General features: G+C 47.0%; 1 protein-coding gene across 3 annotated transcripts in view; it reads left to right on the plus strand.

Annotated features, from left to right (window-relative positions):
- The window catches only part of LOC142579449 (kelch-like protein 8), a 169,384-nt gene that overhangs the window by 110,190 nt on the left and 33,331 nt on the right, over positions 1–25,863 (plus strand). For 2 of the 3 annotated variants that reach the window (XM_075689619.1, XM_075689621.1), the window contains 2 exons: positions 1,637–1,776; positions 8,108–8,414. The gene's annotated coding sequence lies outside the window, so the exon portion shown is untranslated. Of the gene's footprint in view, positions 1–1,636; positions 1,777–8,107; positions 8,415–13,991; positions 14,301–25,863 lie in introns of those variants that run through there. The other variant, XM_075689620.1, reaches the window with a different exon arrangement.

Genomic DNA, 25,863 nt, shown 5'->3' on the forward strand with positions numbered 1-25,863 from the left:
TCGATACGGCAATGTATCTCAGTGCGGAAAGTACCCGGGCCTAGACTCAGGAAAAACACCACCTGAGTGCCCTAGCCGGCGCGTTCGGTCGCGAATCAGCTATGTAAATTACCCCATGCCACGTTGGCCCAGACGGTTCTGCTGCTGTTGAACACGGTCTCAGGTTCAATACCTGCTGTCCCGCCGTGGCCTGCGTGTCGATGAAGGCGGATTACAAAAATGACCGTGCCTTGATGTTTCACTGCACGCAGGATAACCTATACCGCTGTGTAAATTGGTGCGTAGCCGCACCTGTGCGGTGTATCCGCATAGCCCGTGCTTTATAGGTTATTCATACATGCCTGTCACATAAACATTTCATTAGACACCTATTTAGAATGCAACCGCACGCCAACGTCTCCGGCATATAGGATTAGTGTACGGAAAATTGTTACGGAAAATTGTCGCGCGATCGAATCCCGGTCACGGAGGCCGCATTTCGATGGGGCGAAATGCGAAAACACCCGTGTACTCAGATTTAGCTGCACGTTAAAAAACCCCAGGTGGTCTAAATTTCCAGAGTCCTCCATTACGGCGTGCCTCATAATCAGAAAGTGGTTTTAGCACGTAAGACCCCATGAAATACGGAAAATTGTTACGGTAATCGGCGCAATATGCAACAGAAGCGTTACTGCAGTATTAGCCGCACACACGTACGCACTCTCTTCTGTCCATTATTAGTCCGTAGTTACGTTTAGCATGTACGTTTTCTTTTTTATATATACTTTGAAGTTATTATCGTTACTGCTACTGAAATTATGTGCATTGTAACCATCGATGGCCCTTGATGGGTCTTGTAAGGTAAATAAACGAAAAAAAATAATGACGCACGAAGCCAGGCTGCCGCCCCTCAGCAAACAGAAGAAAATTAGCAAAGCGGGCTTTTCACCAGAGAGTATCTTATTCGGGTAGAAGGCAGCTTTGACAAACGCTTTTTAGAGAGCAGTATACGCACGCACAGGGTAGCTTTTCTGCTGCGTCACAAGTACCACCCGCTGGATGTCGACCGCGAAGTATGTGCTAAAGCTAGACGCATTGCCGTTGCACGGCAACGCGGACATCGACCTTCAATTCAACGTGCATCATGATCAACTCATCGATGGACACTGACAATGGTATGAGAAATAATGTATACCTCATGGACCCCTTGAATGAAGCCATTAAGTAACAACTTAGGAAATTAAATTAAATTGCGTGATTTCACATCTGTATAAATATACGAATAACTAAATAAATAAATTAGCAATTATTCAATATTCATGACATCAATATTGCACAGCATTGTCTCAACCCTTCAGCGTATCTTATTTCTCATGTTTTCTAACAAAAATGGGCGCATAAAGAAAGATAAAAAGAAGATAGCGTAAGCTGTAGAGAATATTTTGGTGCAACGGGTGTCTTCACTGCAGCACCTACCTGGAATTTTCCTTGCAGATTTTCGATATGCTGGTTCAGCATTCTCATTCTCTAATATTAGGCTGCCTTGTGCTCCTGCCTTTCGATAAGAATCTCCACGCTCTCTTTATCTTACTTTAATCCCTGGATGCCCCAACAAATATATTGCGTATGTCATTCAATTTTGTTTTTTTTTCTGCAGACGACGTGCAAGGCCTTGGAGGAGTCGTAATGGTCCTAGATCCTAGTAGCCAGCCTGTCCAATAGTCTTCCGGGACCGTCTCCCGACACAAGATATGAGTATCTTGATGGAGTCTTACCACAACATATAGTGTTGAATGTGTGAGTTTGCGTCTATTTCTTGCTATATAAGAAAATATTCTTCCTTATTTAAAGATCTGTACTCAAGAATAAGAACATTCTACTGTAATATTTCCATAGGCGCATTGCAACTAACAGGGAATGTTAACGCGCATTATAATAGTAAGATTGAGATGTTACATATACGCCCGATGTGAATGAAACGGCACCTGTATAACTGATTACCAAGCTACAAACAAAAAAGTGCCGTGGTTGAACGCAGTTAAACCAAGTTGGTCGAGCGATAGCACGGCTTTGCTTGCGTTGGGAAAGCACACAGACGCTGCTCGGCGCGGCAGCAGCAGCGAGCGAATTGACCTTCACGCTGCGTCTCGCTAATCAACGCGAACTAAGCGTCGAAAGCACAGCGCATACGAAGCTAGCAGCACTGGGCGCACATTGTCCACATCGCAGATCGCTTTCATGATATGGGCGCCTACGCGTCGTACGCTGCAGCCGCCGGTAGTGGCAGGCGCCCAGTTTGACCTTGGCTGAGCTTGAAGGTCAGATTTACGGAACCAGGCGTTTCATGGGCTTGTACCTGGAGTAGTAGAGCTATCGCTCTAAAGAGAAAGGTGAATAATTGGAAACAGTTATTTTTCTTTTGGTTAGTCTAATCATGCATAATCAGCGTGTATACGTCATATCAGACGTGGAGGTTTCGTGGTTCTCATGGCGTCGCGCGACAGACAGGCGAGGTTGGGGCGGCTCGAAAATTTTCCGCCAATCGTGGAGGGCTGCTTGCAGAAATAGAATAGAAACGTTTGGAATAGCTTTACGTTATAGCGCCCTTGTTGTGGTTTATAATCCCTGCTGAACAAGACGCTGAAGAGAGAACTGTGGCGGCTTGCACCAACATTTAATAACGAAAATAATAATTAATAATAATTAATAATAAATAATAATGAATAATAATTTAAGAACACGTTCTAGTGCGGCCTAGAAGTTGTCTAGGGAACACTTAAGAACGCGTTCTTAGATTCGTTATTATTTTCGTTATTAAACCTCCGTGCATGCCACCCCTGGTGGTGCGGTACTAGCGGTGTGCACAAGACGCTTTTGTTCTAAAGCAATATGTGGTAAACCAATGGGTTTTGTTCCTTGGCTCTGCCGAAAAGGTCAAAGTAGTGGTATCACTGGATATACTTACAACATGAGGACTGCCACATGGTGAAAGGCTGCCTGACGTTGTTTCTCACGTGCCAATGCAGATGCTTTCCGTGTATGGCAACGCAACACACACAAAAAGTAAAGTACATTGAACGGTCTCACGGGAAAGCCTAGCTGTTGTTTAAGATATCACTGGGATCATTTAACAACACTTTCCTTATGTCAGAGACACTCGCTTGCATCAGAAGTTTGCTTTAATGAAACGCAGCGTCGAATGCTTGCTCACTTCAAGGAATATTTTTACTGAGCAAGAGTTATTAACAACCATGTCACGTTTCTGGTTTTCGAAATACTTCTTATTTAGCTTAATGCAAACTAAATTTATGAGCATCACACTTTTTTTTTATTATTGATATGATATAAGGAGATGTTGGCGCACAATTTAAGGCGCCGGCTACTCCTCATCTCTTGAGTGGTTCCGTCATACATCGTACAGGGTTCAAGGTTACATATCAAACAGTCTTTTCACACAAGCACCAGGACTTATCACGCCAACGTTTCCACAGGAAGACTAAGACGTAAGGAACACATGTCATTGCCTTAGCATATATATATTTAAAGAAAGAGAGGGGGGGGGGGGGTGGAATGACCTGCGATCGAATCGAAAGTACTACAGCCAACTCGTCGTTACGCATGACAATGAAGGCTATCTGAACTACATGCGCCATGACCATCCACTAGCAGCCTTGAGAACACGCGCACACGCCCCGAGGTCACCGACCAACACGAACTCGGTGAACTGAATACAGAGAAAGTGCAATGAGATGGACGAGAACTACAAAGAGCTCTGTTCGCCCGAACCGTGCGCGGAATTTCGAGCCCCTGGAATTCTCGCAAACAAGACACACAGAAACACAGAGGTTTGAAATATAAGGGGCAGCATACATTAGTAGACGGAGAAGGAATGTCGCTGAAGCCAACGTTTCGGTCAAGGAGACGTGTTATGGTCGGGGCAGCAACTGCTTTGGTTGCCATCGTTTTTATGTACGCGTAGCTCACTCTCGCCCATCCTCAGTGGGGGAGGAGACAAGAGAAGAAAAGAAGAAGTAGAAGAAGGACAAGCCAGGACGTGAAAGAAGCCGAGACAAAGGGTATTCTACGGGGTATTATAATAAATGAGTAATAGACGACCTGTGAAATACACATTGTCAACAAATAAAATTGTCAACATTGTCAACAAATAAAAATTGGCAATATGCGTTCCGCGCATACTCACGTGCTTGCTAGTTCCTGTTGTGCGCTACAAGATTGCACTAGCCCGTGTCTTAAAATATCGGTCGGCGACGAAGTAAATGTTTTCATAGTTGGCCGCCAGTGGTTGCTTCATTTGCATAGCAGTCTGAGGGCAGCTCGAGGCTTCAGTGAGTAGCTGCGTGCCTGCCTCGTCTATCGCTCGCACCCGGTGACAATCCCGAAAAGAAAGTATGGGCCTTACACGAGAAAATATGGTATCACAAAAGAGTGGTGTACGTCGCGATATGACGCTCAGAGGAATTTCCCACGAAATTGTTTTTGCGTACTCCCGAGACAGTGTGTTGCAGTTTTACCGAAACATCTGCACGACATTTCTCTAAATAAACATTTCTTATGTGCATTAAGACTATATAGAGAGAAGCCCGCGATGCACGAAATATTGACGCGCGACTGGCCACTCGACGCACTTTGCATGTATTCGCGAGATCCTTTCATGCTCGGAAAAGCACTTTTATGTAGCGCGTAAATTAAGCAACAGAAACCTGTATCGGGAGTTTTTCACGTTGCTCTACAATTTTCACATTTACATTTTTCATCTGATTATATTGTTTGTGAAGTTGATTACTTACTTAGGACTATTTATGTAGTTAGGCGACATGAAAAAATAGTCTGAGTATCTCCAAGGGAGGGCAAACAACACTACCTTGGTTCTGTCCAGCTGCGTGACGTTTGTATACAGGGTGATTTTTTTGTTAGCTGCACAAAATAAAAAAAAAATATTGCCTATGGCAGATAGCACAATTGTGATCCTTGACCTAGATTACTCGATCCAGCAGCCAATACTTCTACGAGGAATCAAAATAGTTAACTAAATGTTTAACATAATTACGTTAAAACACTTTTTCATTATTAGCACTACGACCACTATTTCAATCTACGAATTACAGCCGGTTAGTTCGCAAGGCGTATCCACTTGGAACGAGTTCTCCGGACAGCACCAGTATCTATATATTAATTTTCGAAGTGCCCGAAGAAATGCGTTGGCCTTCCAGTTAACTTGTTTAAGAAAGCGCTGTGTTGTTCACGGAAGCACAAATATATATATATATATATATATATATATATATATATATATATATATATATATATATATATATATATATATATATATATATATATATATATATATATATATGTATGTATGCTCTGGCCGGGGCGCGGCAGATAAGGCATTAGCTCGACCACGATGTTTTTCTGTATTTCCTTTATTTCGTTCTGGCTAACTCAGAAATAGCCTGTTTGAGGGCGCTACTTTATGATTTATGTATCAGTCGGAAAAATATAGTATGCAATCATGATGTCGCTGATTATACCGCAGTTGGATGTTCCTTGGTTGTGCCCACAAATGCCTCTATGACACTTCGATAATTAGAACAATAACTCTCGTTAGATAATTAATTACAATTGTCTAATTAAATCTTAGTAATGAACAAAAATATTGGCGGCTACTTCACTCTACTGGAAACAATATGCAGTAGGTTTTTCTTCGAGTAACCCAATCGCTATTTTTTTAGAAATCTTGGTGCGTGATAGTTGGGACATCCTGCATATGTACAGTAAAATATAATTCGTGCATTATACCAGTTGTTTCAACGAACACTTTCAATTTTTTTAAAAGAAATTGTCTGTGGCAGACAGCACAATTCTAGTCCATGAGCTGGTCTACTCGAAGAGTTGGACATTACTTGCACAAGAAATTAAAATGCATAATCGACTAATTAAAAAATAATTTCACTAATAAAATTTTCAACCAATTATCTTATGGAGCATATTGCAATTTATAAATTCTAGCCGAGGAGTTTGTAAGGCGGATTTCCTTGGAACGAATTCTCAGGATAACACCATTGTTGCAGATATTAATTCACGAACTTTTCGGAGAAATGCATTGGCGTTCCAGTTACTTTTGTGCTTCAATGCATAAAACGACGTTTTGTTAAGGAAGTAAGTGGAACGAGGGTGCACTTTTCCCCCCCAAGTTTGACGGCGCATATCTCGTAAACGGTGTCATCCACACAAATTCCTTTCAAGTGAATATGTCTCGCAGTCTTACCCGCTTGAATTTGTAAATTGCAACATGCTTCATAAGATAAGTAGCTACAAACATAATTAGTAATTTTTTGTTAATTAGTTGGCTATGTATTTCCATTCTTTTTTCAATTAATTACCGCCTATTCGAGTAGAGCAGCTTATGGACTAGAATCCCGCTATCTGCTGCAGGCTATTTTTAAACATTTTTCGAAAGTTTTAGCTGAAACACCCTGTATTCCACGACATGTGCTTCCTATGCCATGTCACCCAAGGTTCACAATGCTTCAAACAATTAAGGGCAACTTTGCATACCACCTCCATCAAAACGCGGTTAGTGCGGCCTGGTATCGAATATTACCTTGACGTCAGCAGCGCTGTTTTTTTCTCGTATGAGTACTGTCGTTTATCTTCCATCTGTTCAGGCGAGAAGCGTTCCACGAGTCGATGAAAGCAATTTTATTAAAAAAAATATGGTAAATAAGTACTCTTGGACACATGTTCAATAATCAAACATGTCTAAGTTACACGCGCGGTGCATTTTCCTGTCTATTCGGAGGAAGGGCCCCCCTCTTATCGACTATTCTATGCGAATGAATAGTTTCACGTTTGGTGCGCGAAGAAAAAAAAAGAAATATATAAGCAGTGCCAGTGCGAGTCAGCGTTCTCGCATTTTATCTCCTTACTCAGTCCTGCTGAAAAAAAAATTCCGAGACATACCATTCATATATATGGTGGAGTATTAGCCAGCGAAGCTGTCGATCGCACACCGAGCAACTATATGGCCAAATTCCGCGTCCTGAGACATTGTCTACAACTTGGAATTCGCCTAGGTGAAACTCGATGGAGGTGGCAACTCACGCTTCTGCCGCTTGGACGCAGACTCGAACGGCCTAGCTTGGCGCTTACGAGCGGCCTCCAGTGCGCGATGTTCATCGGTAGCTTGCGCTCGACGCCGACGATTTTAGACTCTCGCATCTGCTCTCGCTGACGTTCTTCGCAGGCAAAGTCACTGGCCGCATTTGCTCTTTCGCACGGGCACGTTGTCGTTGGTTATAGTCGTGTCCCTGCTGTCGGCGCCTCTCCTCGTACTCGGCTTGTTCTTCGGCCATGCGCTTTTAAAGCGTGGTCTTCCCACTTTTTCCCATTTACGTTGGAGTTGCAACTGCTGCAGTGGTCTACCTCTGCAATGCACAATCCTGTTCTTACACACCGCGGCGGCTACCGCGGCGGCTACCGCGGCGCACGTAGCCGTGTTTTCCCGCCACAACTGCCGCGCCGTTGTATTGAGTGCAGACGACAGCAGACGCAGCAGGCAGCAACGGGGCCCAGCGCGGGTGTACTCGCCTATACTGCGTAGGTACGCTTCGCAGTGAGATGACGTGTCCTTTCTTTCCTCTGCACCGTACTACCGTTCTTTATCTTTGTTTGTTCAGTTTACGGATGTTAGCCAGCCCAGATAACCCTCCTACGAGACCACGCAGTGCCGCCATCTTTTCTGTTGAATTTACGGACGTTAGCGAACCCAGATACCCCCCTAGGAGACCAGGCATACGGCTCGTTCATACAGGTCCGTCCGGTATAAACAGCTTCGCTGTAAAATGATTAGCTGATAACTGTGCGAGCACAGTCATCAAATCTGAAATCACGGGTCACGTCGTGCATTATTCATACACGTATCGGGAGCGGTACATTCGAGTAATCGATTGAAATGGCTTGCATTTGAGAATTGTCAACATTGGTGTCGCGCACGTAATCTGATTCGACAAGACTTACGCTGTATAAGTGGGTGACAACATCGTGGAACATCGTGGAGCTGAATGTGAGCTCGTTCCACTTTGACCAGGACCTCCACCTTGTGCAGGTGCTCCAGGATGGGACACTCGGGTCGCTGCAGGCACTTTCTGCTACGCCTTGTGGACTTCGCCACCCGGATGCTCTGCGACGCCTGGCCCAACTCTGTCGTTACCTTGAAGATCTGGACGTACGCGTGTATCGCCTGGGTCGTTTCGACATCTGCGACACCCGCAATATCGAGTTCTCCCTCCACCCAGAGGACCCGGCCACGTTTAACGAGGACATGCCCTGGTATTGTCGAGGCCTCCATCGTGTGACCTTGAGCGATGCTCCGAGTCTGAAGTCTCTGCGCCTCCTGCATGAAGCAGTACCAGGTAATTTTAATCATTGCTATCGTGTTTTGAAGCTCTCGTTTCTTTTTCACGATAATTGATACGTCGCTGTATACTTCAGTGGTTATATGATGATATGCCGCTGACCACGAAGTCGTCAGTCCGCATGCCTGCCGCGGAGGGCGCCTATCAGTCGGCGCAGAATGCAAGAACGCACGTGTACCGAAATTTGGCGCCTATGCGATTAGCATCTATAGCAAAGGACGCGCTATACTTCGTGCGCTCCTGTGACGTCTGAGCGAACATCGCTCTGAACTACAAGATGCTTATCAAACCTTTTAAACGTATTCGTTTTTTTCGTTTAATTGTGCAGTCAGCGTTGAAACGCTTTCTCACACGGCAGTTCGAAGCCGATGAAGCATGTATGCACCACGCTGGAGCTATACTGTGGCCGCCGAGGTGAACTTCGCCGGCATGGTGGAACGGGCGAGCGTGCCAGCCTAATCTGCTGAAGGGTGTCTGCGGGCAACTTCGTGCTTTTCTTTTTCGCCATGCAAAAGCAGGCGTGTAAATGCGCCTAAATGACAAAGATGGACACAAATCACCGACGATTACCATATATCGCACTCGGACTTTAAGGATATCGGAGAGCTGCGCATAGTCGCGTGCTGGTTAACTGTTGCAAACCGCTACAAGATGGCACTAGCGCCGTGCCCGAAAAATCGGTCGGCGACAAAGGTGTTTTCATAGTCGGCTGCCAGCGGTTGCTTCATTTGCATAGCAATCTGAGCGCAGTTCGAGGCTTCAGTGAGTAGCCATATGCCTGCCTCGTCTTGGCTCGCACCCGGTGACAATTCCGAAAAGTGTGGGCCTTACACGAAAAAAATACGGTATCGCAAAGACGTGGTGTACATCGCGATAAGACGCAGAGGGTATTCCCCACGCAATTGTTTTCGTATACTCCTGAGACAGTCTGTTGTAGTTTTACCTAAACAGCTGCAGGGGATTTATAAACATAAAGACTTATGTGCATAAAGTGCATAAAGACTTCTAGAGAGAGAGAGAGAGAAGCCCGCGAATGGCACGCAAAATCGCCGCGCGACTGGCCGCTCGAGGCACTTTGCGTGTTTTCACGTGCTTGACAGTTCAAGCTTGGAAAAACACTTTTGTGTAGCACGTGTTACGCAACAGAAAGCTGTATCGGGAATTCTCCATGTTGCTCTGCAATTTTCTCAGTAACACTTTTTGTCTAATTATATTATTTGAGAAGTTGATTAATTATTTAAGACCATTTATGTAGTTAGGCGACATTGCAAAAACCTGTCTGAGTATCTCCAAGCTACGGCAAACAACATTATATTGGTTCTACCCAGCCGCGTGGTATCTGCATATGAAGTTTGGCTCAACTTACGTGGGACACCCTATATATAGCGATCACGTGCAGTAAAGAATCGGTTGTTAGTAACGCTGTGTCTTCGTGTCCTCTGTTATCCTGCATGTCCTTTCACGCTCTCCCTCAAGTTCTTCGCTGAAGTGCGCACCAAGAGGCACTAGCGAGAGAGAGGGAGAGAAATGATGTGCATGGAAAGGAAGAGGAAAAGAGAGGAGCACCATAAGCTCGCTCAGAACTAGAACAGAGATGTTGCCCGGCTGATTGAAAGATCGTGTCCCGTTTCGGTTGAAAGTGGCACTGTTGTCCTCACTAAACGAAGAATCCTATTTCAATTCTTCACAAAAATTCGCGTAAATTGGCGTACGTTTGACGCATTTAGGATGCCCTATCACGTAACATTTAGTAAGGATACGCGGATCCTGGGCCTCGCTTTAATAATGAAATGCAATGCACTTTTTTATTATAAGTCTAACTTACAATGAGCAGCTAAATCTTCTATTGATGTGAGTAAAAAAAAATTCAGCGATGATTACGATACTCCCTATTGCAAGATTTGAACGTAGCTCTGTACATGTTTTCATTTTGCGATATGTTGGCTGGCGAGGACAATCTGTCTCGTGCGGCACGTTGCAAATGGGGCGAAGTGCGGCGCGACGACCTAAGCGGGATATCGCGAGAGCCAGTGCACGCTTGGGTGACGCATGGACGCGATTCCCAGCAGCCGCCGACGACAGACTTCCCCGACTACGCGCGCGCTACTCTGGCGCCATCTCGTAGCCATCGTCGCCGCATTACGCTTTTCTTCTCGCGCTTTCGCCATACCCTCCTCCTCCGCTTTCCGTCTCACGGTTCCGCTGCACCCTCCTTACGTCTTTCATCCCCCGCTGCTCTCGGCTTTCGCTTTCATCTTTTGCTGTGCTCGTACGCTCGTCTACACCGAGGTAGGACGAGGGAAGCCGACGCTCGCCGCAGGAACGGGTGCTCTAAAATACGGCCCCTCCTTCACGTGACGGTTTGCGGCGATGGGGCCTTTCAACATCTCGGGCGTCGCTCTTCGCGGCTGTCATTCATGGAAACATCGCGGTTAGACATTTGTTAGTGCGTGTTTCGATTCTGCTTTCGCGTGCGAGCTAGAATTTTCAATTCCAAATTGCTGAGTTCTTGAGCGACGACTCGGTTTGAGAACGTGGACACATGTTCGTTCGGTTCAGAAAAGGTGCATGGGAACGCAATAGCAAAAGGCGGTGCCGGTCGTGTTAGGCTGCCTCGATGTCAACGCCGCCTCACTGAGGCACCCTAGGTTGTGGTGCTCCGGGTAGCACCCACTCGCTGCAATTGTTCAGGGGCGCATTGCACCGCAGCTGCAGCTTGGCTTGCACCCCGTGCAGTTGAGGACCTGCGAGCAAGGTGCGCGGCTGTACCTCGGACAATCGAGAGCTTAAGTGCAGCGCCCCGTAAATAGGTCAAGAAAATGCAAAGAAACCTGACTGAATCAAACCCCACCTATTTAAATCGCACGTGATGCTACCGCGCCGTCACGTGCAAAAGCGTGGCTTTAGTATTGGATGACTTAGCTTGGCAAGGACACCGGGGGCAAGCCATGACGTACTAGAGGAAAGAGGCTATAGAAATCTAATAAATTTTCGTACGGAAGCGACCACTTATTGCAGCAGGTCTTTATATTGAAAATTACCTAGAAAGGTCAGAGTGGGGAAGTTCAACTAAAGTTACACTCAATACCGCGAAAGCCGCTCATCCTTCTGCTTTCCCGCAATTTGCGAGTCAGGCTGTCAGCGTCGCTCTCGTGATGGGCAGGCAATCAGCGTCGCGCTTTTGAACGTAACCGCTGCAGTTATCAACACTTCCGAGGATAAGGTTTGCGTTGCGCCATATAAAACTGGGTCCTTAAATATCGATCGCCAATCTCTTTAAACCATATCACAAAGGCCCTTAGACCGCAGAGACCTGAGGAGCGCGAATAAAGCCTCCAGAGCGGAGTTTCTTTGGGAGCACTGGCCTAGAACTTCTTGTTCTCATAGCGGACGAGCGTACAAATGCTCCAACACTACGCACATCACCTTCCTCTCGGCCCTGTAGCGCCGGCAGACACACGTAATGTGTGTGAGCATCTCATCACAGCAGCATTGTTTCGTAGGTGGGGCTGCTGGTCATTACAACAAGGAAGGTGTCGAAATGAACTTACTTAAAAGGTATTGGCGGGATAGTTGATGATCTTGTATTTTTTTTTTCTTGCACAGTGCCTGCGTACGGTCCTCATCACTCGATGTTTGTTTAAACGTTTCTTTTTTTTAAAATCGAGTTTTACTTCCAAAGTATACAAACAGACTGTACGTGCTGTGCAATGTTTCGTTCCAGACTAACATGTGCCGCCTCAAGCAGGTGGAGCACCTCTGCCTGATCTCAGATGTGGCTCTGCGTCGTGACGTCGTCGACATGCACGTGACGGTGCTTGTCGGCCCACTGCATCGTCTTCGGTGTCTTTATGCGCACCACTGAGACGGGGAGGACGGCCGTGACGAGCGGATCACGTGGATGCTGCGCAGTGAAGCGGTTGAAGAGGGCGCCCTGGTTCGGGGACAGGACCTGCGTCCTCTGCTCGACGGCCACGCATAGGTCTCGCCAAGCTGCGAAATCGCGGCTTCAGAAGGCCACGGACGAGGAACAGTTCCAGCGTAGCTAGAAGCCACATCACCGGCATAACTGCGGTGCATGCAAATGACCTCTAACTGACCCCTCAGTGGCTATGGTGTTGGGCTGCTGAGCACGAGGTCGCGGGATCGAATCCCGGCCACGGCGGCCGCATTTCGATGGGGGCGAAATGCGAAAACACCCGTGTGCTTAGATTTAGGTGCACGTTAAAGAACCCCAGGTGGTCAAAATTTCCGGAGTCCTCCACTACGGCGTGCCTCATAATCAGAAAGTGGTTTTGGCACGTAAAACCCCAAATATTATTATCTAACTGACCCGCGGTCAGGCTGAGTATATGAAAAAAAGATTAATAAAATACATATAAAAGCAACACGCAACACCGTCAACCACGTGCATTGTAAGGTGAGTCGCAGACCCCAGTGCTGCAGGGCCTGGTTAGCTTACTGTGTGTTCAAATGATACTCTTGTATTGTAGTGGTTTACCCCTTATGTAACACCTCAACGGAGGTCTTTAATAACAATAGTGGTTGTGATTGGTTGTAGCATTGCAGTATTTGTGTTTGTAGTAACACGGCAACGGAATTAGTCCCTATACGCCACATGCATAATCGTTGCGACTTACTGCGCTTGTACCGCAATATTTTGTTGAAAATAATCAACTTTCAAAGTCGCAAATAAGCCTGGAACAAGGAGGACAACGTTTACTCAAACCCGTGCGCTACCCATCATTAATAGCATGCTAGATGAAGTGCCATGATTGCAGTTCTCATAGGAGCTAGTGCCATAGTTCATTCAGGCAATTTTTTCACGGCATTGTTAATATGCTTAGCGCCGTCACAAACCGTCGCACGCGCCCAGATGCAAGGCTCGCCGCTGGCAAGCATTTCGCGATCATACCAACATAAACGTCCTTTCAAAGTGGTGCAACCGCTAGGTCAGTCATGGAGCTAGTTTAGTTTCCTTGCATCCTAATTTACCTTTTACTTACGTGCTCGTTAACGCCAGCACTGCAATGGTAGTCGTATCGGAGGAAGAGGTCACCGCAGGAGGCAAGATCAATTTACGTGGTTAAAAAAAAAAAAAAACTCAATTTGTTGTTAAGGCATAAATTTCCAAAAATTAGCCTCTTTTTTTCTATTTTTTCCCCGCTCCGGTGCCGAAACTCAGCGTAAACAGCGCTCGAAGCACTAGTTGTTCTCCAGGCTGTCATGACGTACAGAACATCTGGCTGCGATGGTATTCTGAAGTGTCCGATCTGTCATCGCATGCTTGCTCTGCAAACGATGGTATAGGTCGCCGAGATACGATCTTCGGGAGATAAAATGATAAGAAGCGTACACAGGCGCTCGACCTGTTCATGAAGAGAAACCAAACGAGGCGGGAACCACCCCGCAAGCCTTCTTCCGATGCTCTTCGCGCGCCAAGTTTCGGGAAATGAGCGAGCGAGGCTCTCGGCGCCGGACCCGGCGTGTTCCCTAGAAGACGTCGAATATCCTCTCATCCTAGGTACTTTACATCCCCGACAAGTACCCAGCCGTCGGATGGTGCAGCGCGGAGGAGTAGGCAGCGCGGAGAAGATTTATTTTTAGGGCACACTGGGGCTCTCGGGCCGAGACGAGAGAAGGGAAAGAAAATATCGAGAGAAAGAGAGACAGACCAGTGGCCCGACGCATGGCACAGCGCAGCAGGGGCAGGGACCCCAGGAAGTAAAGGCTGAACGTCGAATTGCCAACCCGCCCCCTTCAGCCCGCGCGAAGCGAAGGCGGCAAGCCCCGAGCGCACGGCATGGTGCCCGCGCTCCTGTGTTCGGCTGAATGAGAACGAACGGCGCTGTCTCTTTCCGCGGTGACGGGCCCGACCCGGAGGTGAGTGAAAGAATCGGCCTATTTGATTCGCTGTCAGGTATACTGGATACCGTCGCCGGAGTAGCTGCTATTTCAACGTCGTTATGCTGGACGCTATACTCTCGCCTCGTGTCCCGCCGACTTTGTTACCGCATGTTGTAAGAAAACTGGGCGACAGTCTACCAGCTGGCTTTGCCTGTCGCGTTTATACGTTACTGTGATGCGTGTGTGTGTCGGCCCGTTTTGTTTGAGCCACCTCGGCTGTCATGTGCACTTTTCGCGTGTGCAGTGTACCACTCTCGTGGTATACGGCGAGCTCTGTTCTCAAAATAGTGTGATAGTGCCGATGAAGCCAATCCCTATGCTAAGGAACCTTTATACAGAGAGAGAGAGAGAGAGAGAGAGAGAGAGAGAATGCTATCTTTAATCAGAAGCTGGAGATACGTTAGCCTGAAGGATGGCCTGACATGCTGTTCCAGCTGCTGAGTGAGAATACACAGAGATCATAAGAACGCAGCTATAGCATATACACCCACAGACACGTATATACAACTGTTGTGTTTTGAGTAATGTATGTACAGAGCGGACGTGTGGGGGAAGGGGTGGAAAATTATGGGACGGTAATGGGCGTTATCCACTGTAAATACTTGCAAACTGCCTTTGACTGACGTACGTGGATAAAGGGATTTAAAGATATCAGAAGGAAAAACGATATTCAAGAAATACTATACAGTGCTCAGAAACGCGATGAAACACGTGATATCTCTAATGGCGTCACCTAATTCGCTTGTGCTTGAAAAGGGGAGCAACGCGTTTGAACGCCCCAGCGCTGATGACGGCACGGACCCCTTCTCCAGCTATAAGGTTATTTATTTCGGAGAAGGAGCTATTGTCCCCTCTTGTTTAGCGCGCTCAAAAGCTGTCTTATAGGCGAACTGTAGCGAGGGCAGCCACAAAGGATATGCTTTATTGCTTCCTCGAGGCCGCAGTTGTCACATGCGGGACTTTCGGCTATTTCAATGCGGTATGAAAGGGCACTCGTGAATGCTATGTGGCTCGGCCACAGCCGGTTCAAAAGTGTTGCTACAGCCCGTGGTATCCGAAGCGGAAGACCGATCTGCCGGAATCCAAGCTGGACGGAATCTGCTGGACGGAATCTGCTGGACGGAAGACAGAATCCAAGCTGTATTTATGTAGACAATCGTTTGACTGGTTCCGCCGAGTTTTAACAGTGCCAGTGTACGGTCGGGGACAAAAATTTGTAGGCCGCACTCGTAACTAAAACGCTGAATTTCATCGAATTCAGGGTGCACAACCAGGAATCGAGTGACTCACTACGATTCTCGAGCGAAGAAATTTAGCCTACCCTTCTCATTTAAAAGTTGCATGCATATGTAGGCCATAGAGAAATTCAACGTTTTCTCTGCGGAGGCGGTCCGCAAACTTTTGTCGCCGACTGTGCACTGGCGTGTCTCGACAGCGCTACTGGAGTTCAGTGGACACCCGGGTGGACGGACTCGGGAGGCCTGGTCTCTATATGGTCGCTACCAGAAAGGCGGCAATGGCCCGGTATCCACAGACAGACGATGCTGTGCGGCGGCAGTGACTGTGGCTGTCTCATAGTTGTTGCACTTACCACTGTGATTCAAAGAATAACAAGCCTGAAAGGAAGCTCGTCTGATGCTTGAAAAACTTGTACCGTAAAAATGGATATTTAGACAAGTTTATGATGCCACACTGTCCTTCTCTGGGCGCACGCTCCACTTTTATAGAAAAAGATCGTACACGTAATTGCACGTAATTCGCCGTATGAATATCCTGACAAATATTTTAGTCGCACTTATCAGAAGCTCGCGAGGTGTGAGACGCTTCGAAAACGATGTCTCGCTGTCGAGCCATAAAACCGAAACAAGTACTATGCTTGTCGCGAGTCGTCGACAATGATAAGTAAAACGATGTCACAACTGGTTGTTGCCTCTCTTTATAATGCGCTCGGGGGCGGCCTTACGCGAAACTTCTGTGCCAGCCTGAAAGAGCGTTTGAACGCATAGCGCTGTTCAAAAGCTCAGCCACCGTGTCTTGCACCAGATGTGTCCTTAATTGCTTCGAAATTTTACTGAAACACCAAACCCCCCCACCCCTTTAGTTACGTCATGCGAGCTACTTCAGCGTGTGCTAAGAATCGAACAGATTAAAAAAAAAACATTTATAGCAAAGCCACCAACGTGTTATGCTTGTCCTGGACGGGCATAAATGGCATGGCAAGTTTTAGCTTGTTCGTTTTCATCACGTATATATACAACCGAAACTTCTATATAGGTTAAAAGAAAGAAAACGGTTGACGCAATCGCAATGTGCAGTCGCTTAATTCCATCATTGTCCTAGAAGTTCCGACTGTCGGAATGTTTGATGTAATCGCCATTCTGTGAGTCAGGTGTAGCTTCGGTGATTGTCCGCCGTACACTCGTGGAATAAATTGAAAAAAGCTGCTTCCATGGCCACGCAAGTCATATTACACGGAAGAAGAGTCCGCTAGAAGTGCTTAAGAAAGTCTCCTAAGAAGTTTTTTTTTCTTTTTTTGCATCGGTACAATGCGTTCAGTGGCATTGTCCCAGCGCGTGTATATAATAAGTGAAAGCAGAGACCTTGCTACAACCGACGAAGTGCGACCACGTCTCAGTTGATTGAGCTTCCGGATGGAAAAGGGGCGGTCTGGATCACCGGCGGCGGCCTTCCTTTAATAGGACGGGACAAAAGGATAAATCGCCAGGGAGGGGCTCGCATCTTCGATCGCAGAGAACCGGCTAGCACGAAAGGCGCTGCTCATTTGAGAGACACCAGCATAGATGGCGCTCGTTCATCCATATGGCGCCCTCTAGGGAAGCCCGCAGGAAATAGGGAGTAGCGGAAGAGGGGACGATGGGGGGGGCGTACACGGTTAGGATAAAGGCTTGCGCTCCCCATCGACTCTCCGAGACGAATGGCTACAAAATACGTCTGAGAATGAATTATGAGCTCGACTCTAGAAGTTCCTTCAAGTCCGAAGAGGGTTTTCTGCTCTCCACACGCAATCCATCTAGGCGAACTATACCAAGCTGGCGCTCCGCACTGAGCAGCCGGGAGTGCCGGCCGGCAGACCATCACTCAGGCGCGTGGAAATGCGCCGATCAATATTCGCTAGCGCAAGTTCAGCTCGAACGGGCCTCTACGATTCTGCATAATGTCCCATGGGCCGTGCGGTTATGCCTCGCGGTTAAATGGATCGGTGACATTTTTCAATTGCCGCCAGAGAAAGAGCAGAGAAACGCGCTTTGCTTTTACCGCGGGACAGAGCTTTCTCGCCGCGGTTTTTCTTCGGTCAAACTCGCTCCCATTTGGCTGGTCGTCTTCCAGACAGCAGTTTTCATGATCTGCATGTTGCAGGTCGGGAACAGTGCAGTACAATTCGCGTACTCCAAGCTTTGGAATTGCCATTTGAGTGGCAGGATGCGCGCAAACAGCAGCCGCGTCCTCTCTAAACTCATTGATATTTAGTGATTCCCGAAGATCACTCAGTCGCGGTTACTATTGCTATTATATTGCTCACTGATTGCCTTCACGAGATCATGCAGACCTCGTTTTCTTAGTTTATGCAGCTCAAAGTGCTATTCGTCTGACAAGGACTGTCCGACCAGTCGAAACGAAACGCTCATACAGCATGTGGCAGCTGCTACCGGTATCTTTCCGCGCTATGGATTCGTACAAATCGAAAAAGATTCCTTTGATAGGCTCATAGTATATGGCGTCAGCCGTGGTCAGGTTTAGAGGCCAGATTTCAGCTAGGTTTCGGGAGACAGATAGAAACAAATAATGAAGTACAGAGTAAACCAGATACGTACGGTTTGCTATCCTGTAATGGAAAAGAGGGATTTTAGAGTAGAAAGAGAAGAAGCAAGGAGAGAAATGACGCTGTAGGCCACGTTTTGAAGTAGTCAATACACAATCTTTTTTCTAATTCCGCCTGAAAATGGTCTGTGCTTCGAGATAAGCTGTTTAAGCGAAATGAGCTATTGTGCGTAGTTGGCATATGGTATCGAGTTGGGAAAGAGTGGAGAGCTTTGCCGGAAGAGGCCGTTATTATTTTATTGCGATATATATTTATGAACACTCGAGGCGAATTTCCGCCGTCGCCGTGAGGTTCCGTATAAAGTCCCATTGCGATAAGGTCATATTGCGCCCCGCGGCGTCGTATGCCGTGATGCGAGGGAAAGCGTACGAGGATGAGCCAAGAAGGAACGTGGCTTGGTGCGCGCCGTCTGCCCACTCGCCCAGTGTTCTGCGCGCCAAAGGGGGAGGGGGGCGGGGACCTGCTGAGAGCGCGTCTCCTCTTCTAACCCGGTCGTTGCTGCGCATGGCGCGGGCCTGTGCGCCCTATCTTGGGCGTATAATCTGCGCTGGGTGCAACGCGATGGCGAGTCGAGATGACTGGTGGCTTCGAGCGCGCAGTATTGCCGTGGGCCTACTGTTGGAGTTAACGTAATGTCAACTTTCGGAGACGCGTTGAAGTTATAGAGGCAGCAGGAAGCGTTTACTCACCGCTGCTGCCGCTTTTCATCACTCCAGCGTCGGACAGCCATCGAGTAAGATCTGTTCGTGTTCGCCTGTGCGCGTGTGATGCCATGCTTGCTAATTTAATCAATAGGAAAGGTAGAGCGCGCCTGAAAACACGTTTAGGCTCGCATGGACGACGCTAAAGCGTGGTTCAAGAAAGCAGTATCGACACCGTTCGTTCTTATAGGTGCGGGTAAATGCTCTAATGCATATTTAGCATTTTTATTCCGCAAATCTAAATTGCTGAATGACTGAAGAAGGATGTCATCAGTTGAAATGGAGCAGCTACTTTACCTAGCGCATCGGAATACAGTCAGTTTCTGAAGCGAAACTTGTTTTTTGCCATCTATTTATTGCATAGTCAAGCATCAACGCAACTGCCAACGTCGACGCGCCATCGACTTTTTTTTTCATTGCGACCACACGAAGTACTCTCGGCGGCCTCATGCGCTCCTGCCTACGTACATGCGACGTGACAGGCATTCGCCAGCTGCGCCATGCTGCGTTCCTCCACCGTGACGTCACCACTGCTCCTCAGTATCACTACTCGCCGTCAGACTTCATTATTTGCTGGTCTCCCCATCCGATTCGTTCCTTCTTTCCAACCGCGCAATCCTCAATTAATTTCTGCTTAATTGAGATTAGGAACGTTCAGAACGACGGACAGAGGCGGAAGTCGCAAACGACTTCCGGAGAAACGCATCAAAGAGGGCTGCCACCTGTGAAACGGTTTCGCGGTTGCCGCGAGACGGGTACGAGCGTGCTCTGTGTTCTGAAGCTTATCGGCTCGCCCGGCGAACCAATTTCTCTCCACCACCTTCATTCCCACCTCGACACCACGGCGCACTCTGTTACGCCAGGCCCAAAGCACACGCTTTACGTTCTTGCACGTGGCTCGAGCATTTTCGCGCACTTTCCTATGAACATCCGCCTCAATAGCCACCTTTTCCCTTGTACTGGCCATCACCCACATTCTATGCCCTCTCCCTGACTCCTTCTGGTCCGACAACTGGTTGGCTGACTCGAGGTATCACTTTACCAGCGCGCAGTACCTGGTGGTTGTGGCGTTCATATTAGCCCAACGTTGAAGAAAGGGCTTGTGGGGAAGAGGGGCTGGGCGAAGCTGGTAGAGCAGTCGGAGCCAGAGCGACTCGGAGGAGCTGGCGCGCAACAGCTGTGAGGACGCCCTGACATATCTAAAGGAAGTGCTCTTGTACAACTTCAACTGGAAGAATAAACGACAGTACATATATATATATATATATATATATATATATATATATATATATATATATATATATATATATATATGTACTGTCGTATATATATATATATATATATATATATATATATATATATATATATATATATATATACACGCACACAGGGTTCGTGTTTCATCGAACACTTTCATTTTTTTTAATTGCCCGCGGCAGATAACACAATTCTGGTCCATGGGGTAGTCTACTCGAAGAGGCCGACGTCACGTGAACAAACAATTGAAATGCATAATCGCCTAATTAACAAAAATTACTCATTCTGTTTTTAACTAATAACCTTATGGCACATATTTCAATTAACAAATTCTTGCGAGTGAGATTGCAAGGCATATCCACTTGAAGAGAATTGTATGGATCACACCATTTACGAGATCTGCGCTGTCAAACTTACGGTAAAAATGCGCTGTCGTTCCGCTTACTTTCTTTACAAAACGTCTTTTTATGCATTGAAACACAAAACTAACTGGAAAGTCAATGCATTTCTCCGCAGACTTCAGGAATTAATATCTCGAAACTGGTGTAATCCTGAGAATTCGTTCCAAGTGGATCCGTCTTGCGAACTCCATGCATTTGGAAGAGTATACTCGAACTAATTGCTTGCACGTCTTTTTACTCCCCTTCTACTCGTTCCAACCGTTAACCACCATTAAAATGTCAGCAGCCAGCGCTAGACAGTTATAGTTTGGTCAGATGTAATTTCTCTCTGATTCCTTTCCTATATATTACTCTATCTTTACATACAGACATCATGAGATTCACACAGCGTATGCCCAGGAATAGGTAATATGTTATATCGACAGCAAGAAACAAATTGCGTTAAAAAGGAACAAAGAAAAGCTAGCTTGTCTTGAGATACATTTTCTGAGCCACAGCGGAAATGTGTGAAAACACTTCGCAGTTCATATCATACTGAAGTTAGCGCTCGAAAAAGAAACAGAAACTTTCCTCTGCTAAAAACCAAAGTTACTTTTTTTGTTTAACGAAATAAGCACACATTTAGTCTAAAAAAAAACAGCAGGAGGTTTCAACGATTCATTTGGCTCTGTGCTCATTTTCTGCGACAGCAGCAGTCTATAAGGCACAGCTGACACGGCCACCTTCTCAAGAACAACTTCTTTGCGATGCGCACAGACAGTAGTGAGTGCCATGATGTCAGGAGCAAATAACCAAGCGTCGTCCTTGTCCATTGCAGTATTGCCTCCAAAATGTATGCACAGACGCCACCAGTATCAGAATATAAGTGCAGGGAGCAACATCTTGCAAAAATTACCGTGCGCACTGACTATAGCGTGTCCCCCTCTGAAGAACACATTACCGTTTGACTTCGAGTAACGTTGGCGGGTATTTTTTTTTATAGCGCAAGTGTATATATTTAGTTGTCTCCCACACGTTTTGACGACGTTCGTAAAGCAGCACCCAATGGGTTGAAGTAGTGAAACCATTGATTATCATGCAATGTTGTATTAGCAGGTCTTTGTGCTTAGGAGCCACCATGAGATGACTGTATATAGTACAGGTCATCATATTCATTACTAGCCTTTGTATATCCACTGCCGGAGGAAGGTCCCTCCCAACAATCTCCAATTACCCCCGTCTTGCACCAGTTGACCTTATAGATCTTAAATGCCCGCAAGTTTGCTGTTCAGCACATCACCTATACAGTTCCTTGCAGTCCTCGCCTGCGCTTTCATTCCCTCAGCACCCATTCTGTAAACCTAATGGTGCGCCGGTTATCTGCCCTATGCATTACATGGTCTGCCCCGCTCCATTTTTTACCTCTTAATGCCAACTAGAATATCCGCTGTCCCCGTTTGCGCTCTGATCGACACCGCTCTCTTCGGGTCTGTCAATGTTACGCCTAACATTTTTCGTTCTATCACTCTTTGAGCGGTTCTTAAGTTGCTCTCGAACCTGGTCGTTAACCTCCAAGTTTCTGCCCTTTATGTTCCTTGGAATGTAATCATTGTACATGTTTCTTTTCAACGACAGCTACTAGTATTTTGTCTATATTTATCGTTCGATAACGCAGAATTGAACTGCGCTCCCTGTTACTATCTTGCGGCTCGAAATGTCGTGCTATATAATCCAGTTTGCTGGGACTCTGGTTGTCTGCAGCGCGAGCACTGCAGTATCGCTAAGCGGGCAAATATTTTCTTCTTTCTTTCTTTCCTACTGCGCTAAGCAGTTATGAAGTCTAAAGTATTTTGATATCCCTGTAACATCAGGGCTCCTTGTAACATCACAGCTTATTGTAACATGACGGTTTCTTGTAACATCACGAGAGAGAGACAGAGAGAGAGAGAGATAAGGAAGGCAGGGACGTTAACCAGTCAAGAGTCCGGCTGGCTACCTTACGCTGGGGGAAGCGAGAAGAGGAAGAGAAAGAAGGGAGATAGAGAGTATAGAGACGTGAACGGAGAGTACTGCAGATTCAAAGGCCCTCGTACAAACCAGACGTTCTCAGAAAACAGAAAAGTCCATTCACTGCCTTCCGAGGGACACAGAATCCCTTTGTGCTTCAAATTGAGCACAGCGGCACAATAAGTTGTCAATGTTCTCCTCGCAGCCGCAGACATCACATGCAGGACTGTCGGCCATTCCAACTAGGGCAGAAGCTTTCGTGAAGGCAACTCCCAACCACAACTGACACAGAAGAGACGCTTCGCGTCGGCGCAGTCCGGCCGGAGGTCTCAGTTGCAGCGAAGGGTTTAGTCTGTGCGGTCTGGTGCTAACGAGAGTGCGCGTGCTAGAATGCGAAGCCGTCTCGCAGCGTCGGTCTTTGATGGAGGAATGGGGACGCAGTGGTCTTCCTTGTTTGACGTCTGAACTGCCTTACCTGCGTCATCATTTCCACTTATACCGCAATGGTCTGATAACCATAGAAAAGAGATATCATGAACTTTTTTCTCTCGAGCGATGGATAAGTTCTATGATTTCCGCACGTCAGCTGATCGTGAGTTCCATGTCGGAGAAATGACTACACACATTGTAATGCCGGCCTTGAACGGCAGAAGACTGCCCATTTTCCAGGACTCTGTATTTGTCACACAAAGCGCACCGTGGAGAGCCGCGAGCTCTGCAGCTGCAATGATATCTGAAATCGTGAACGGTTGGCTTATTCCCATTGTTGGTATAACCACAGCGCCGCCAGAACTGGTTGATGTAGTTGAGCCATCAGTATAGACGTGTGTGCAGTCACTGTATATTTCTCGTACAAGAGGAGTAGACTGGCTTAAGTGCGGCCTTTTCTGAAGTCCTGGAATCGTGAGGTTTATTTGAGTGCGGCTCACACACTATGGCGGGATCGATGGTCTTGCCACAGGTGCGTAACCTGACCTAAGAGAGGCACGGTCCGCGAAGGCAGTTGCACTGAATGTCGTGTATAAGGGCCTTTCTACTGGGAGACTTGCGAGGTAACATCAAGGTTCCTTGTAACATCATGGTTCCTTGTAGCATCGCGGCTGCTTGTAACATTGCGTCTATTTTTAACATTGCGCTTCAAGCCTCGGAAACTAAAATAAAGCTTTGGATGAATTTGCCTGCTTGCAGGGTCATAATGTGACAACAGTGCACATTCGCGTTAATGTTAGGACCAACCTTAAGCCTTAGTTATGTAAATATTCGTAAACTGGGGGGGGGGGGTTGCTAGGTCATGTGAAGGGATACACTGCAATGAAGCTGTTCAACGCTGCCATTGACTCAGCAATACTGAGTCCATGTGTTTCTTTTTTTCGCCCCATATGGCGAGGGTGAAGCCGGTGATGACGAGGTGGGCGGACAACGACGACATAAACGACGATAACTTGTTGGCGATTACGGCCGCTATCGTCGACAACGTCACAGAAAGCACTCTTGAGTGGCAGAAAGAACGGGCTGACAGATGGACACAGGAAACTTAGTTTCGAGCTTTTACCTGCCGTCGCAGTATAGCGCACGACTTGCATGCTTGAGCAACCACAGTTACTTTAACGTCACGGTCTTTCGGCGGGAAAGTTACCTAAGCAGTACGTAACTATAGCTGCCCGCCGCGGCCCACGCGAACATATGGTGGGCTAGATACGATTACACTACCATCAAGCAGTGGACAAAGGCCGCGACATAGTGTTTAAGTGGCTACCTGGACACTTCAACATTATCGGAAATGAAAGTACCGACAAGGCAGCCCGTGAAGCACATGAAGAATGTGAAGGCACCTCGATACCATTGTTAAGAACGAATGCAGCGCGGCACCTCAGTGGTCTTGATTATATCATTACATTAAGAAAGGGGAATACATCAGACTTCACCAACTGGCGCCTATATGCCGTAGACCCACATACGAGATAAGAACTTTTACCCGATTTTACTCGGTGGGAAGAACGTCCGTTAGTGCGCCACCTGCGATTAGGAATTTCTCTACACGAATGCCTAGTCATTCCTAATTGTAATGGCGGACAGGGCCAACTGCAGCACATGTGGTGTAGAAGAAACGATCAGACGTCTCCTGTGTGACTACCTGACATAGGAAGATAAGAGGATTGCCTTTCGGAAAGATTTAGGGCACTTAGATGACAAGTCTTTCACAGATGAGAACGTCTTGGGACCATGCCATGGCCTCGTGCGTCTGGTATGTACAAAACCACAAAAGCGCTGCTGCGTTTCTTGAAGTGCGCCAGCCTATATGACCCCTGTGATTGACTCAGCGATGAGCCTTCGATTGTATGTGCACCAGTCCAAAGTGTGAAATCATCTCTTCCTTGTCATCTTTCAATCAAATTCCTCCTTTTCCGAGTGCAGGGTAGTCTGCCGCGATCAGCCTGGTTAACCTCACTCTCTTTCCCTCATGACTTCTCTCTCTCTCTTACTTTCCGCAGCCACGTGCTGCATCCACGCTGCCTGTCTGGCCGCTATCAGCGCGAAGCAGTAGAAAGACATTGTACGGGTAATAGGAAGGGTGAAGAAGGGGCGACAAGCGACGAGCGTCATTTAGTTTCTCGGAATGCTTGCGCGTGCGTCTCAAGGTGCAGCCAAAACACAAAGCCACCCTTCGCCTTCCTTCGCTGTTCTTACCTCCGCTCTCCTTTTACAGCGGAGTTGAAGCCAGTCTGCTGAGATTACCGTTTTTGCCTCGATTCTAGCGGCACACCTTTTCATAGCCGTGTTGACCAAAGTTGGGTTGAAGAGGAGTAGTTCGATTCGAAGCAAGTAAAACATATATGTTAAATATCTGGTCGAAAAAAATTTTTTTTTATTTAGAAAGTAATACAAATTTTTTAAACGTGTTTGGGCAGTAACTAGCGAATGTAATGTGGTCCTGCGCATGGTGTTGGGAGCCAGAGACGGCATTTTATTAAGTTGTGACTGGTTACCCGTATGATCTCGTTTTGCTCTCACAACGATGCCCTGATGTTTTCGTTTCGTTCTCGTCTTGAGTGCCCGGATAACAGCTCTAGATTTTCGATCAGAGTCTGAAGATCGCCGACAACGGGAGCTAAAAGCATTGCATGCTTAAGTAAACAGTCTGAAGCCATGCCGAACGTGTGGATCAAACATATATGGTCGACTAGGTAACGTGCAGTTTGCCAACACCATCACTGCTTTATAGTCACTCAGTACTGCGCTCACCTGACAAGCCGATTGAGCTGCTGCTCCTGCTCTATAGCGGTATGCGTTAACAATCAGTCCTTTTTAAGTAAGAACGTTTGTTGATGGCGCCAATACTTCACCATGTCATC

The sequence above is a fragment of the Dermacentor variabilis genome, chromosome 4, assembly GCF_050947875.1.
Source record: "Dermacentor variabilis isolate Ectoservices chromosome 4, ASM5094787v1, whole genome shotgun sequence".
In the NCBI taxonomy this organism is placed as follows: Eukaryota; Metazoa; Arthropoda; class Arachnida; order Ixodida; family Ixodidae; genus Dermacentor; species Dermacentor variabilis.